We start from the raw sequence: 13,123 nt of genomic DNA, 5'->3' as shown, positions 1-13,123 counted from the left end.
TGTCATGCAGTGTTCCAATTCACAATAACCTTAGTGACTCAGTAGCTGTTTTTACAGGGCCCTATACTACATTCTTATGTATTCTGTAGTTATAGCCAAACAACTTAAAGGCAATAATCCATGCTTTGTCCAGGAGATACTTTTATGCTTCTAAAGAAAGGTTAAAAGACATTGTATGCCTTTCAACTCCATGTAGCACCCCAGAGTCCTCACTACAGAATTTGAGTTTAGTGTTCTAAGCTTTATAGAGTACTTCATGACTACTAGCGTCTGTGTCTCTACTTCAACCACTGAGAGACCCCCAATAGCTGAGGCATCTGTAACTACTAAGGGTGCATTAAAGTTTTGTAGCTTAGAAATCACAAATCTAGACACAATGTACTGAGACTCAATCCATTCCTCCTACTACTGAAAGCTGCAGCTTCATCTTCTATCCGAGGTACCAAAAACATCTTTTATTAACTTTCAATGTTTCCTGCTGCCACTACCAACAAAAATTATTAAATAGAAATTGCAATAAACATTTCTATTCTCCCTTTCAAATTCGTATTTTAATTCCTTACTGTACTATTCTGAAATACTTTTATAATATTTTAGCCTACACACACACACACACACACACACACAAATAGGGAGAAAACCCATATCCCCTCCCCCTTCATGCCTCCTCTCAACCCTCCTCCATCTTTTGTAAGCCACTGAGTCTAAACTGAACTACTGTCTTTTGAAGAGATGACTCATCCCCTTAGCACAATCTTGGGCCTTTCATGTGCAGGTAATGCTCATTGCACTGAGTTCATGAGTTCAATGGCATGTCAGATCCAGAGGACAGCCTTTCCACATCCCTCCTCCCCATTTGCCAGCCCCTAAATTCTTTCTGCTCCCTCTTCAGACATGTTCCCTGAAGCTTCAAGTAAACATTGATTCTAATATCCCACTTAGAGATTAACACTGAATAGTCACTTATTCTCAGTAGTTAGAACACTTAGGAGTCTGAATTAAATCCTGATCACTGCAGAGAGAAGCTTCTCTAGCCAAGGATGACTGCAGTACTAATCTGTTTGTAGGAACATTAATATTTACAAGGAAGCTTGACAACAGGCCCAGGTCTTACACATGTTAGCAAGACAACAGTAGTAGATTCCTCCCCAGAGCTTCTAGCCATGAGCTTTTGATAAGCATGACTAAATCCAAACATGGCTGGTTACTCCAGTAACATTAATGCCACTACTAAGCATATGCTGTCTTCTAGGATCAGATTCACTGTGTAGGATCCTTCTGTAAGCAAGAGCATTAATGGTTTCTCTCCCCCAGAATCCATCACAGCACTGCCTCTTACTATGAAAGCTAGCTAACAGGGAGGATGTTTTAGAATCATTTCCAACTTGATTTTTCTGTGATGAAATTCAGGTTGTCAGGCTTGACAACAAATATCCTTGGGCACTCAGCCATATCCTGGTCCCTAAAATGGCTTTAGTTTTCTTTAGACTCAACTTTATGAAGCCATACTGTTGTCATATTGTTATGTAGACTGCAACTTGCATTTTTATAGTTTTTATTTCCCAGTCTCATCTTACAGAATACACGGGAGTCTCATCTGGCCTATGCCTGATGAATGTTCTGGTCTCTGTGGTAGGAGTCAGCAGACATGACCATCATCAGTATCAGCACCAATAGACTTTGCTGATGTCATCCTTCAGGTTTTGATTTTTTGCCAGTTTCACTTACCTTAGATGTGTCTTCAAATTCTGACAAAATCCCAAACTGGGAAAAATTTGGGGAAAAGTGTAAGACAGAATTCCTACTACTAACTTAAGTATTCTTGGGTAGGAACCACAGGATGTGAGGGTTGACTTTAAGTCTGTGCTTCCACAGTCTGGAGGGAGAAAAGAGAATGTTGAAAGGGGAGAAAGTTCTGTTACCTTACATAAGATTCTTTGTGCTCAAATTCTCTGTATCAGGACCCGTATGTTTTAAAAACGATGCCTGACTGTGATAAAAACAAAACAACAGATGCACATGCAGGAAACACAGCACAGCTAGCTAAAAGGACTGTTGGGCAATTCAGTTTATTAATGACACGTTCAATATAGTAACCATTTGCAGATGATCATTAAAACATATTGCCAACAGTCATTTCTTCTGGTTGTTATTGTTTTCAAGTTTCATCTCCAAAATCCCTTAAAAAGCTTACCCAGCTGGGCTGAAAACAAGTTACATTTAAGCAATTGTTTAACCTGGAATGAGTAGAAGGAGGGGAGATTATGTGGTTTGGAGACCTTTGTTACTTGGTGAAATGTAGCACAAAGAAGAAGCCCACACTAACACTTTGCACCAAGCTGAGGTTGTCTTGAATGGTTATGTCTGGCTTTATAGCTGGATAGAGATTTTAACCTAACAACCTTGACATGACAGGAGAGCATCCTTAAGGACGATTCCTTTGTAGCATGGTACTTGTCAAATCCAGCTGAACTGGTATTGAGCAGAAGCAAAAATACACAGTAACAAAGATCATATTCAACTTTGCCTGAATCTCAGTGTCAGTAGAAGGCCCAAAGGCCCTACAGGGAAAATCTATACTGCCAATGTAGAAATAAATCCAGAATGAGATTTTTAAGGAACCTTAAAGTACCAGGAGTCAACAAGTTGTCTTAAGGTATGCAGTGTGTTATAATTAGTAGTCACTCTATAGCTGAACCAACTAAACCAAAAAAGTAAAAAGCAAATAAAAAGATTAAGTAACTAGGTTCATGTAGCTGATCAAAGACAAAGAAAACTGACTTGAGTGTTGCATAGTGTTCTTGGTGCTGTGTTGCTTGGAGTAGTATCTATCTTCATTTTCATTATTTGAAAATATAGTATGTTTTACAAGTAAAGTATGAGATGTGGACACACATATTTGGTCTGACTGCGAGATGTACTAATTACCTGGAGGGCAAATTACTTGACTTACAGCCCATGAAACTGAATCTATTGGTGTCAGTGTAAACTGATTGAACATTTCACACAAAAGCCTGACAATGGTAGAAAATACTTTCCTCAGATTTCCTGGTGAGTCAGACAGTAAACACCTAGCCAACCCCTGGTTTGGAAAGATGAACAACAGGTTTGTTAACATTGTGTTTCATAGAGTGTCAGTCACAAGGTGCTCATGGAGGAGCAAGTTGTTTTCGTTTTCTTTTTTTTAATGACATATTTCCATGTTGTTAGGAAGGGGTGTGCCCATTCAGACCTGTGGGTATGACACTAGGAAGGCTAGCATTAGAGTGAAACCCATGGGGCAATGATCTTAAGCACAGGTGGTTGCCACAATGCCTATTATTAGATTCATGAGATACAGTAAGACATCCTATTGCAAAATGGCAGGATGGAAGGCCAGTTTCCCTGACGAAGTGCAAAGGCATGCTATAAACACTTACATGAACAAACAGCCTTAGCAGCAACCACAACCAGGAGAAAAATTAGAGGAGATTTTCCACAACAAAGGAAGTATTGTTCTCCTGTGGTCATCCTTAAATTCATCCTTTGTTGTACAAGACACTTAGGCTCCACCATGGAACTGTGGTGTCCCACCCAGCAGCATTCTCCCTGTGGGCCAAAGTGATGGAATAAATAGAGTCACAGTGAGTTGTTTCTTCTGAGGATCCCACTACTTTAGTTCTATAGCAAAGAGTTCTCCAAAGAACAAAGAGGTACCATGGACCAGGCTGAGAGCCATAAAGCAGACATGGACAGATTCAGTTCTCTGAAAGGCTGGTACCCTGTGTGACTTGGGGCAAGACAGGCCCCTCCAGGCTCCCATTTCTACATCAAATGGTGGGGCTGTCTGTGCCGGGCCTTGATGATTATTACCATATACAAATCTACCTTTCTCCTATGAGACTGCCAGTTTGTTTTCCTTCAAGGTATGGAAAGCCAAAACCTGTCTGCTCGGGGAAATTAAAAGCTTGCATGAAAATGTATCTTGGTTGTGTAACAGACAAGGATGGTGCCAGACAACTGTCTGGTTTTGTGTAAAGTCAGAAGGGGAATTACATGAATAAGGATAACAGGGAATTTGGGTAAGCCCTCCTACCGCGGAGGCTTCTACCATCCTATGACTCTCCAAATGTTCTCTCTCCACCCACTCCCACCCCCAGCTGACACATTGCTCATCTCTGCCATCTCATCAAGGTGTGCCCAGACTGATTTTTGCCTTCTTGGTATCAAAGTATATGAGATTTAAAAATATTTGTTAATTCAACAGAGATGAATTTCTTTGACAGTATAATACAGAATACAGAAAATGAAGGATATAGTAATTTGGAAAGTTCCAACACCAGTGCTAGACATGGAGGATATAAAAGTTGAATAGACAGGATCCCAGACTTCAAGGGGCTCAGCCAATAAGCCCAACAAATGAGCAGGTAATACAAGCTCCACATGACGAAGGAAGTAAACATACATGGTAAGTGGAGGCCACGGAATTCACCTGAGATGCCCTGGCGTGTTTACGACACTACTCCAGATTATTTTTAAGCTGAAAGAAGCCTCAAGAATGGTGTATGGTTCCCCAGAGCACTAGCCCCACCTTACTCCTTACCTGGTCAGGGAAGAATGAAAGAAAATAGTTATAGGTGGGGTTCTGAGTGATACAATTTGGTGTTAAGTTCACTTAAGCTTGTAAAGCTTGTTTCTGAAAGAACTTCCTGTAAACAACGTACTGTGACTGTCCCAGCTCATGATGAATAAATGAAATAATTGATGAACAGACACACTTCTGAAGGAAAGTGCCTTACACAACATGTCTTTTAGTTTTCCTGTTGTGGGGTGTGGTTAGGTGACTTTCCCTTGGTCAAGGGACTTTTGGGCTGACTAAATGATGTTGCAAAGTTTAAAGGGGCAAACCAGGAATTAGTTACTCTTTGATGGGGAAAAATATAATACCTTGATGCTACCAATGAAAACTTCATTTTTAAACATATGTCAGCCGCTTGAATTTTAAATGTTGTGATTGGTTCGGCTTTCCTGGATCCTTGATCCTTTCTAATTAGCAGATTCTTTGTAACACGGTGATCACAGTGAAGGCTAATCCTTCACGTGTCCTGCCCCCCCCCAAGAATCCAGTCTTTTACAGCCTGAAAATGTTTTTCTTTCTTATGGCTCATCCTTCTGCTTCTATTTTCCTTCTTTTTCAGATTTTAATCATTTCAAGACTAAATCTGGATTCCTTGGGAAACCAAAGGCCACTTGAGCCAGGGAAGCAGGAAGGCTAACTGCAGATGTTCACCTCTCCCTCCTCTCCTCCAGATCCGGGCCCCCAGTCTCATGCCCAGCTCTGTAGCAGATCTCCTGCCGTAGCCTCTCCTCACTCTCTGCCCCCGTTCTCAGGGGACGAAGCAGATCCCAGTAGAAACCCGCTTTCCTTCCACCTGTGGGCACCCTCAGATCCCCTCACCTAGCCCATCCTCATTTCTAAGTGTCCCAATATCTAGAACACGTTTTACCCCAGTGGCCACACCTAGATGGATCACATAAGAATTCCCTACCAGGTAATACATAGCTACCACACACTCCTAAAACTCGGAGAGGAAAACAGAAACCAAGGGAAAAAGTACCCACCCAACAAAGACAAAACCAGATAACAGAATCTAGAATTTAAATCTTCTAACCCAGATACCTAGACACCAGTATAAAAATACAATCACCAACATCCAGGACAATAGGTCTCCACTAGAGCCCAGTGACCCTATTACAGTATACCCTGGGGACTACAACATAGCTGAAGCACAAGACAAGGATCTTAAAATAGCCTTGATAAATAAATATAATAGAGGTCTTAAAGAGGAAATCAATAAATCCCTTAAAGAAATCTATGAAAACACAAAGAGTGAAAGGAAATAAAACAGTTCAAGACCTGAAAGTAGAAATAAGATCAATAAAGAAAACCAAACTGAGGGAAATTTGGAAACGAAAAATGTAGCAACTCCAACAGGAACCTCAGAGGCAAGTCTCACCAACAGGATGTAAGAGATGGATGAGAGTCACTTGAAGACACTATGGAAGAAATGGCTATCTAGGTCAAAGAAGACATTAATTCTAAAAAAAACTCCTGGCACAAAACACCCATGTAATCTGGGACACTATGGAAAGAGAAAATCTAAGAATTAGGGGAATAGAGGAGAAGATTCCCAGCTCAAAGACCCAGAAAGTATTTTCAATAAAATTATAGAAAATTTACCTAACCTAAAGAAGGATATGCCCACCACGGTACATGAAGCATATATACCAAATAGCCTAGAACAGAATTGAAATTCGCGTAAGCATGCAATAGTAAAAGCACTAAATGTATAGAACAAAGAAAGAATATTAAAAGTTGTAAGGGAAAAAAACAAATAATGTATAAAGGCAGATCTCTTAGAATTGCACCTGACTTCTCAGTGGAAAATCTAAAAGCCAAAAGGCCCGGACAGATATGCTGCAGACTATAAGAGACCACAAATGCCATCCAAGACTACTATACCCAGCAAAACTTCCAATCACAATAGATGGAGAAAATAAGATATTCCATGATAAAACCAAACTTAAGCAATATCTACAAATCTACAGAAAGTGCTAGAAGGAAAACCCCAACCTGAAGAGGTTAACCATATGGAAGAAAATCCCAGAGCAGCAAATCAAAAGAGAGGAAGTGTGCACATACACACCACTACCACCACAACAACAACAAAATAACAGAAATCAACAATCACTGGTCATAAATATCTCTCAACAGCGGTGGTCTCAATTGCCCAATAAAGAGACACAGACTAACAGAATGGATGTGAAAAGGGATCCATTATTCTGCTGCATTCAAGAAATGCACTGTAGCATCAGAGATAGACATTACCTCAGGGTAAAAGGATGGAAAAAATATTCCAATAAAATGAACCTAAGAAGCAATCTGGTATAGTCAATTTAATATCTAACAGACATCAAACCTAAACAAATCAGAAAAGATAGGTAAGGACACTACATGTTCATCAAAGGAAATATTAATTCAAAGGATATTGTAATGCTTAACATCTCTGCCCCAAACACAAGGGCACACAAGTTCAGAAAGAAAAACAGTACTACAGCTTAAATCACATATTGACCCTTCAGTTGCTGATAGTGGGAGATTTCAATAGCCACTCCCTCTCACCATCTAGGCAAAAACCACACAGAGAAATGGTGAAGCTAAGAGACTGTATAAACCAAATGTGAACCTCACAGATATTTACAGGACATTTCACCCAAACATAAAAGAATGTAGCCTTTCAGCATGTCATGAATGTTCTCCAAAATTAACCACACTCAGACACAAAGCAAGTCTCAGCAGACACAGAAACTGAAATAGTTCTCTGCATTCTATTATACCACAGTGGATTAAAGACGGATACCATCAGCAGAAAGCTTACAAACTCACGGAAACTGAATAGTTCTCTACTGTGTAAAAATTGGTCAAGACAGAAATTAGGAAAATTAAAGGTCTTCTAAAAATGAATACACATCATCTCCAAACATGTGGGATACAATGAAGAGAGAATATCCAAATGAACAAAATTAGAATGAAAGGGTTAACAGCAAGCATGGAGGAAATCTAGAAAACTGTAAGGATATACGTTTAAAATCTCTACCCCACCAAACTGAAAAATCTAAAAAAAAAAAAAAAGGATACTTTTCTTGATAGGTATCAATTACCAAAGTTAAATCATTCAAGATCAGATAAATAATTTAAATAGACCTATAACCCCCACTAGAGGGAATCAGTCATGAAAAGTGTCCACCACCCAAAAAAAAGCCAGAGTTAGATGTCTTTAATACAGAATAATGCCAGACGTTCAAAGAAGGGTTAATGAAAATACTCCTCAAATTATACCACAAAACAGAAGCAGAAGGAACAATGCCCAATCCAGTTACCCTGATACCCACATCACACAAAGATTCAACAAAGAAAGAGAAACACAGACCAATTTTCCTTATGAACATTGATGCAAAAATGCTCAATAAAGACTTGCAACCTGAACCCAAGAACACATCAAGAAGATCATCCACCATGATCAAGTAGGCTTCATCCCAGAGATGAAGGGATGGTTCAGCATGCTAAAATCTGTCAGTGCAATCCACCATATAAACAAACTGAAAGAAAAAAAAAACACACGATTATCTCATTAGATGCAGAAAAGGTCTTTGACAAAATCTAGCACTCTTTCGCGATAAAAGTCCTGGAGAGAATAGGGATACAAAGGACATACCAAAACATAATAAGGGTAGTTTATAGCAGCCCATAGTTAACATTAAGTTCAAATGGAGAAAAATTTTTAAAAATTCTACTAAAATCAGAAATGTCAACTCTCTCCATACTTATTCAATAAAGTACTTGAAGTTCTAGCTAGAGCAATAAGGCAACTGAAGGAGATTAGGGGAATACAACTTGGAAAATAAGTCAAAGTAACTTTATTTGAAGATGATATGATAGCATACATAAGTAACTTGAAAAATTCCACTGGGAAACTCCTACAGCTTATAAATATTTTCAGGAAAGTAGCTGGATGCAAAATTAACTTGCAAAAATCAATAATAGCCTTAGCATAAACAAATGATAAACTGGCTGAGAAATCAGAAAAACAATGCATTTTATAATATCCACCAAAAATATAAAATATCTTGGGGCAATTGTTTGTATCATAAAAATGTTAAGATACTAAAGAAAGAAATTTATGTAAAAATTTCCCATGCTCATGGATCAGTAGGACTAATATAGTAAAACTAGCTATTCTTCCAAGAGCAATCTAAGGATTCAGTGCAATCCCATCAAAATTCCAACACATTCTTCACAGATCTTGAAAGGAAAATCTTCAGTTTCATAAGAAAACACACACATATAACAGAATAGCTAAAATAATCCTTAATAATAAAAGAAATGCTGGAGGTATCACCATTCCCAACTTCAAATTGCACTAAAGGGCTACGGAATTTTTTTAAAGCATATTGTTGGCACAAAGACAGATATGCCAATCAATGGAATCAAAATAAAGACCCAGAGATGGATCCACATACATAAGAAAACCTGATTTTAGATAAAGAGGCCAGAAACAGACACTGGAAAGAAAGAAGAGTACAAACATATGTGTCACCTTACATAAAACTCAACTCCACATGGCTCAAGGACCTCACCTAAAACCAGATGTGCTGAACCTAACAGAAGAGAAAGTGGGGAGTAGCCTTCAACTTATTGGCAAAGGAAAGACTTGATGAATGGAACACCATTAGTTAGCACAGGTGCTAAGATCAATAATTAAAATATGGAACCTCAAGAAACTAAAATGCTTTTATATGGCAAAGGATATCATCATTTGGACAAAGTGGCACTCCCCAAAATAGAAATATATTTTTACCTACTTCACATCCTATAAAGGGCTAGACTATATAAAATACAAAAGAAAACAACTAGATATCAAGAAAACAAATAGTTCAATTTTTAAAAAATGGGGTACAGATCTAAACAAAAACCATGCTGAATGAGGTAATCCAGACCCAGAAAGACAAACATGAACCTACAACTAGTAACTGATGGAAGCAGATGCAGTGACCCACAGCCAAGCACTGGGCCGAGCTCCTCTAGGTCAGCTGAAGAGAGGGAGGAGGGATCATATGAACAAGGAGGGGGCGGTTAAGAGCATAATGGGGAAAACCACAGAGACAGCTGCCCAAGCTAGTTGAAGCTCAGGAACTATGGACTGACAGCTGGGGAACATGCATGGGGCTGGACTAGACACTCTGAATGCGGGTGACATTTATGTGACTTGATCTATTGGGGGGTGGTAGGGGTGCTGACAATGGCACCAGAATTTTCCCTGGGTTCATGAACTGTCTTTCTGGAGCCCATTGTCTGTGGTGGGATACCTTGCTCAGCCTTGATACAGCAGGGAGGGCCTTGGTCCTGCCTCAACTTGGTATGCCAGATTTTGTTGACTCCCCAAGGAAGGCCTTACCCCCTCTGAGGAGTGGATGGGGGAATGGAAAGGGGGAAGGTAGGGGGTCAGGAGAAGGGGAGGGAAGAACTGGGGTTGGTATGTAAAACAAAAAATAAAAAGAGGAAACTCAAATGTCAGAAACACTTGGAATCTCTTTAGGTTAGAGTTTATCTTCTAGCACTTTCTGTCTGATGGGTTTGTAAATTGATGTTGCTTAAATTTGGTTATATTATAGAATGTTTAATTTTCTCCATCTATTGTGATTTGCCTCAAGATAGAGCATCCAAGACCTTACTCCCTTGGAACTGGAGACTCACAGGATCCTCGCAGGTTCTCCCTAGGGAATAAATGACTGGGTGCAAGTGGGCATTCCCTGCTCTCCTTTAGCTCCTGAGCTGATCCATATAGAATTTGACTGTCTCCACTCTAACTCGAGTTATTGCCCTCAGAAACACCAGGACAACACCCAAGACCAATTTCACCCTGTCTCAGTGAGCTCCTGGCCATAGTCTAGCTTGGCATTCTCCACTGGGCCTTGGAGTTATTGAAAAGACACTTTCTCTAAATTGGAAAAGAGAGAGCCACAGGGGACACTGATCTCTAGAACGGATAGTCTGGCTCAGCACTTTCCATTGCATAGTAGAAGGGCTGAGGTTCATAAGGGCTAACGTGACTCAGTGTGGGTCCTGGACCAAGGATAAGTCAGTGGGTGAGTCAAGCCCCATACCTGCCGCCTCTGTGTCTCACTGTAGCTGTTCCCCTCCTTTGGAAGGACAACATTAGAGTGCGTGGTCTGCAGACCCTCTTATTAGGAACCCTTTAGGGAATGTCATCAGGGAGCATCTTCACAGAATTCTGTCTTAACCACTCACTCCCTCAGGCCACAAATGACATATGACCAGCTAAAAGACCAGAAACCACTGTCACTGTCCCACCTTTCAGAGTCACATTCTTTTACCCCCCACATCTCTCTGTTCCTCCCCATGTAGACACTGGTTGTCTTCCTATCCACTTCCTCACTGTCCCCTCTAATTGGGGCATTTAGCTCTGGGGAGTTCTCAGGAAGTCTGTGGGGATTTGTGCTACATGTATGGCCATACACTTGCTCCTTCACAGTCACACCCGGTTCTTGCCAGTTGGTACGCTAAGTGACTTACATATAATATCCACTCTTTTATCCCAAATCAATGTTCCTTACAAACATGCTCCCCCCCCCCGAGTTACTGGTGTTGGCAGCAGTCCTGTTTTGACCCTGAGGTAGAGAAAGATGTGGGTGTTTGGTTATGAATCTCTCATCTGGAAGGTGCACTTCCCTTACCAGGACAAGCTACTTGGTTACATCCCAAACTGAAGCCAGCACTTCAGGCAAGGAGGCACCGCTCACTGCAGGGTCCTGGCATGTTTGGAAGAATTGTGACTCCTGTTAAAGACCTTGGGGGCAGTGTACTGGGTGTTGCTTACAAACTTCCAGTAGGAAAAAAGAGGAAGTGAAAACTTACCTTAATTTCAGAGAGAAAGAAGGCTACAGAACTATAATGGCCATTTTTTTTTTGGTCCAAAAGATCCCACAATAAAGGCACTCATTGGAGCATGGCAATCCTCACTCTTGGTCCTGCACCTCTGGAATACATTGCTGAATAAATTTTTAATGCAGCTTGTCCAAGCGCAAGAAATACAGAATGTATTTTGAACATGCAGATTTTATTAGGAAACGTGTGCCAGAAGACGCAGACTAACAGCTCTTGGAAAAACTAGTAAAGGAGAATTTAGGAGGAAAACAGAACCACAGTAGTACACATATGTAGGAAAGAAGGCTGCCCTACGTGAGGTGGGGAGAGCATGCGCAGGTGTCACCTCCTCCTGAGCCAACATCTGCTGGAGCAGCCAGATACTGTTGCCACGGGATCATCCAATATTGATGCACCAATGAGAAGAGACAGTACAACACTGGATGACAAGACAGGCCAATGGGACCTTGGGAGGGGGTATATAGGCATACCTAAATCTTGCAATAAAAAGTCTGATTTGCCACCTGCCCAACTCCCTCCTGGAGTCTGTGTAGTTGACTCTGCCTCATCTTACCTCCACCCCCAGGGTATGGTAGCGAGAGGCAAGCGACACACATAGTCACCAACTCCTCCAAACAGGCAGAGCTTTAGTCTTTAAAGAATAACTTCAGTGTTGCCTTTAATGCCGGCACTTGGGAGGCAGAGGCAGATGAGTCTCTCTCAATTTGAAGCCACTACAGAGTGAGTTCCAGGACAGCCAAGGCTACACAGAGAAACCCTGTCTTGGGGAGAAACAATAAATTCAGTACAAAAACAGTGGTATGTTTGGGACATTCTTACTTGAAAATCTTGCTATTAAATGTTATAATTGGAATGCCATCTAAATTTGCAGCTTGTTTCCAAGCGTCCTAAAACACATTCAGAAGATTAGCATACAGAGAAAGTTCAAATTACATAGTGACTCCCTAGCTATATGACACCTGAACATTTGATAGCTATAAATACATGTCTCAATTCACTTCCTGTTTTTATCAGTGTAACTATGGTTTATAGCATATAAGTATTAAATAATATTAGAAATATGTGATAATAGATAAGGTTCCAGCACTGATTTTTAATTTCCTTGTTATTTGGAATTAAATTAAACTCAAATTTAGGCCAAAAGAAACTGATTTTTTATTTACCTTTTATTTTACATACCAATCTAAGTTCCCTCTCCCTCCTGTCCTCCCATGCTCCCCAGCAACCCTGATCCCATGCCCCATCTACTCCTAAGAGAGGGTGAGGCCTCCCATGGGGGATCATCAAAGTCTGACACACCATTTGGGGCAGGGCCTAGGCATTCCCCCATGTATATAGGCTGAGATAGTATCCCTCTATAGGGAATGGGCTCCCAAAGTCTGTGCACTAGGGATAAATTCTGGTTCCACTGCCAGAGGCCTCATAGACTGCCCTGACCTCCCAACTGACACCCACATTCTGGGGGCCTGGTTCAGTCCTATGCTGGTTCCCCAGCTGTCAGTCTGGGGTCTATGTGCTCTCCCTTGCTCAGGTCAGCCAAAACTAAATTTTTTTAAATACAATTTTTTTCTTGGGATTAGTATGTGTTATTTCTCCTTTGGGGGAAAAAGGCATTTC

General features: G+C 40.6%; 1 pseudogene; it reads left to right on the top strand.

Moving 5' to 3' along the window:
- The first annotated feature begins 11,244 nt into the window (after positions 1 to 11,244).
- LOC101830685 lies at positions 11,245 to 11,782 on the top strand (annotated as a pseudogene).
- The last annotated feature ends 1,341 nt before the right edge of the window (positions 11,783 to 13,123 follow it).

The sequence above is a fragment of the Mesocricetus auratus genome, unplaced genomic scaffold (genome assembly GCF_017639785.1).
Source record: "Mesocricetus auratus isolate SY011 unplaced genomic scaffold, BCM_Maur_2.0 Super-Scaffold_100029, whole genome shotgun sequence".
NCBI lineage: Eukaryota > Metazoa > Chordata > Mammalia > Rodentia > Cricetidae > Mesocricetus > Mesocricetus auratus.
Note: the sequence above shows the minus strand (reverse complement) of the source record. Positions and strands in the feature narration are given on the sequence as shown.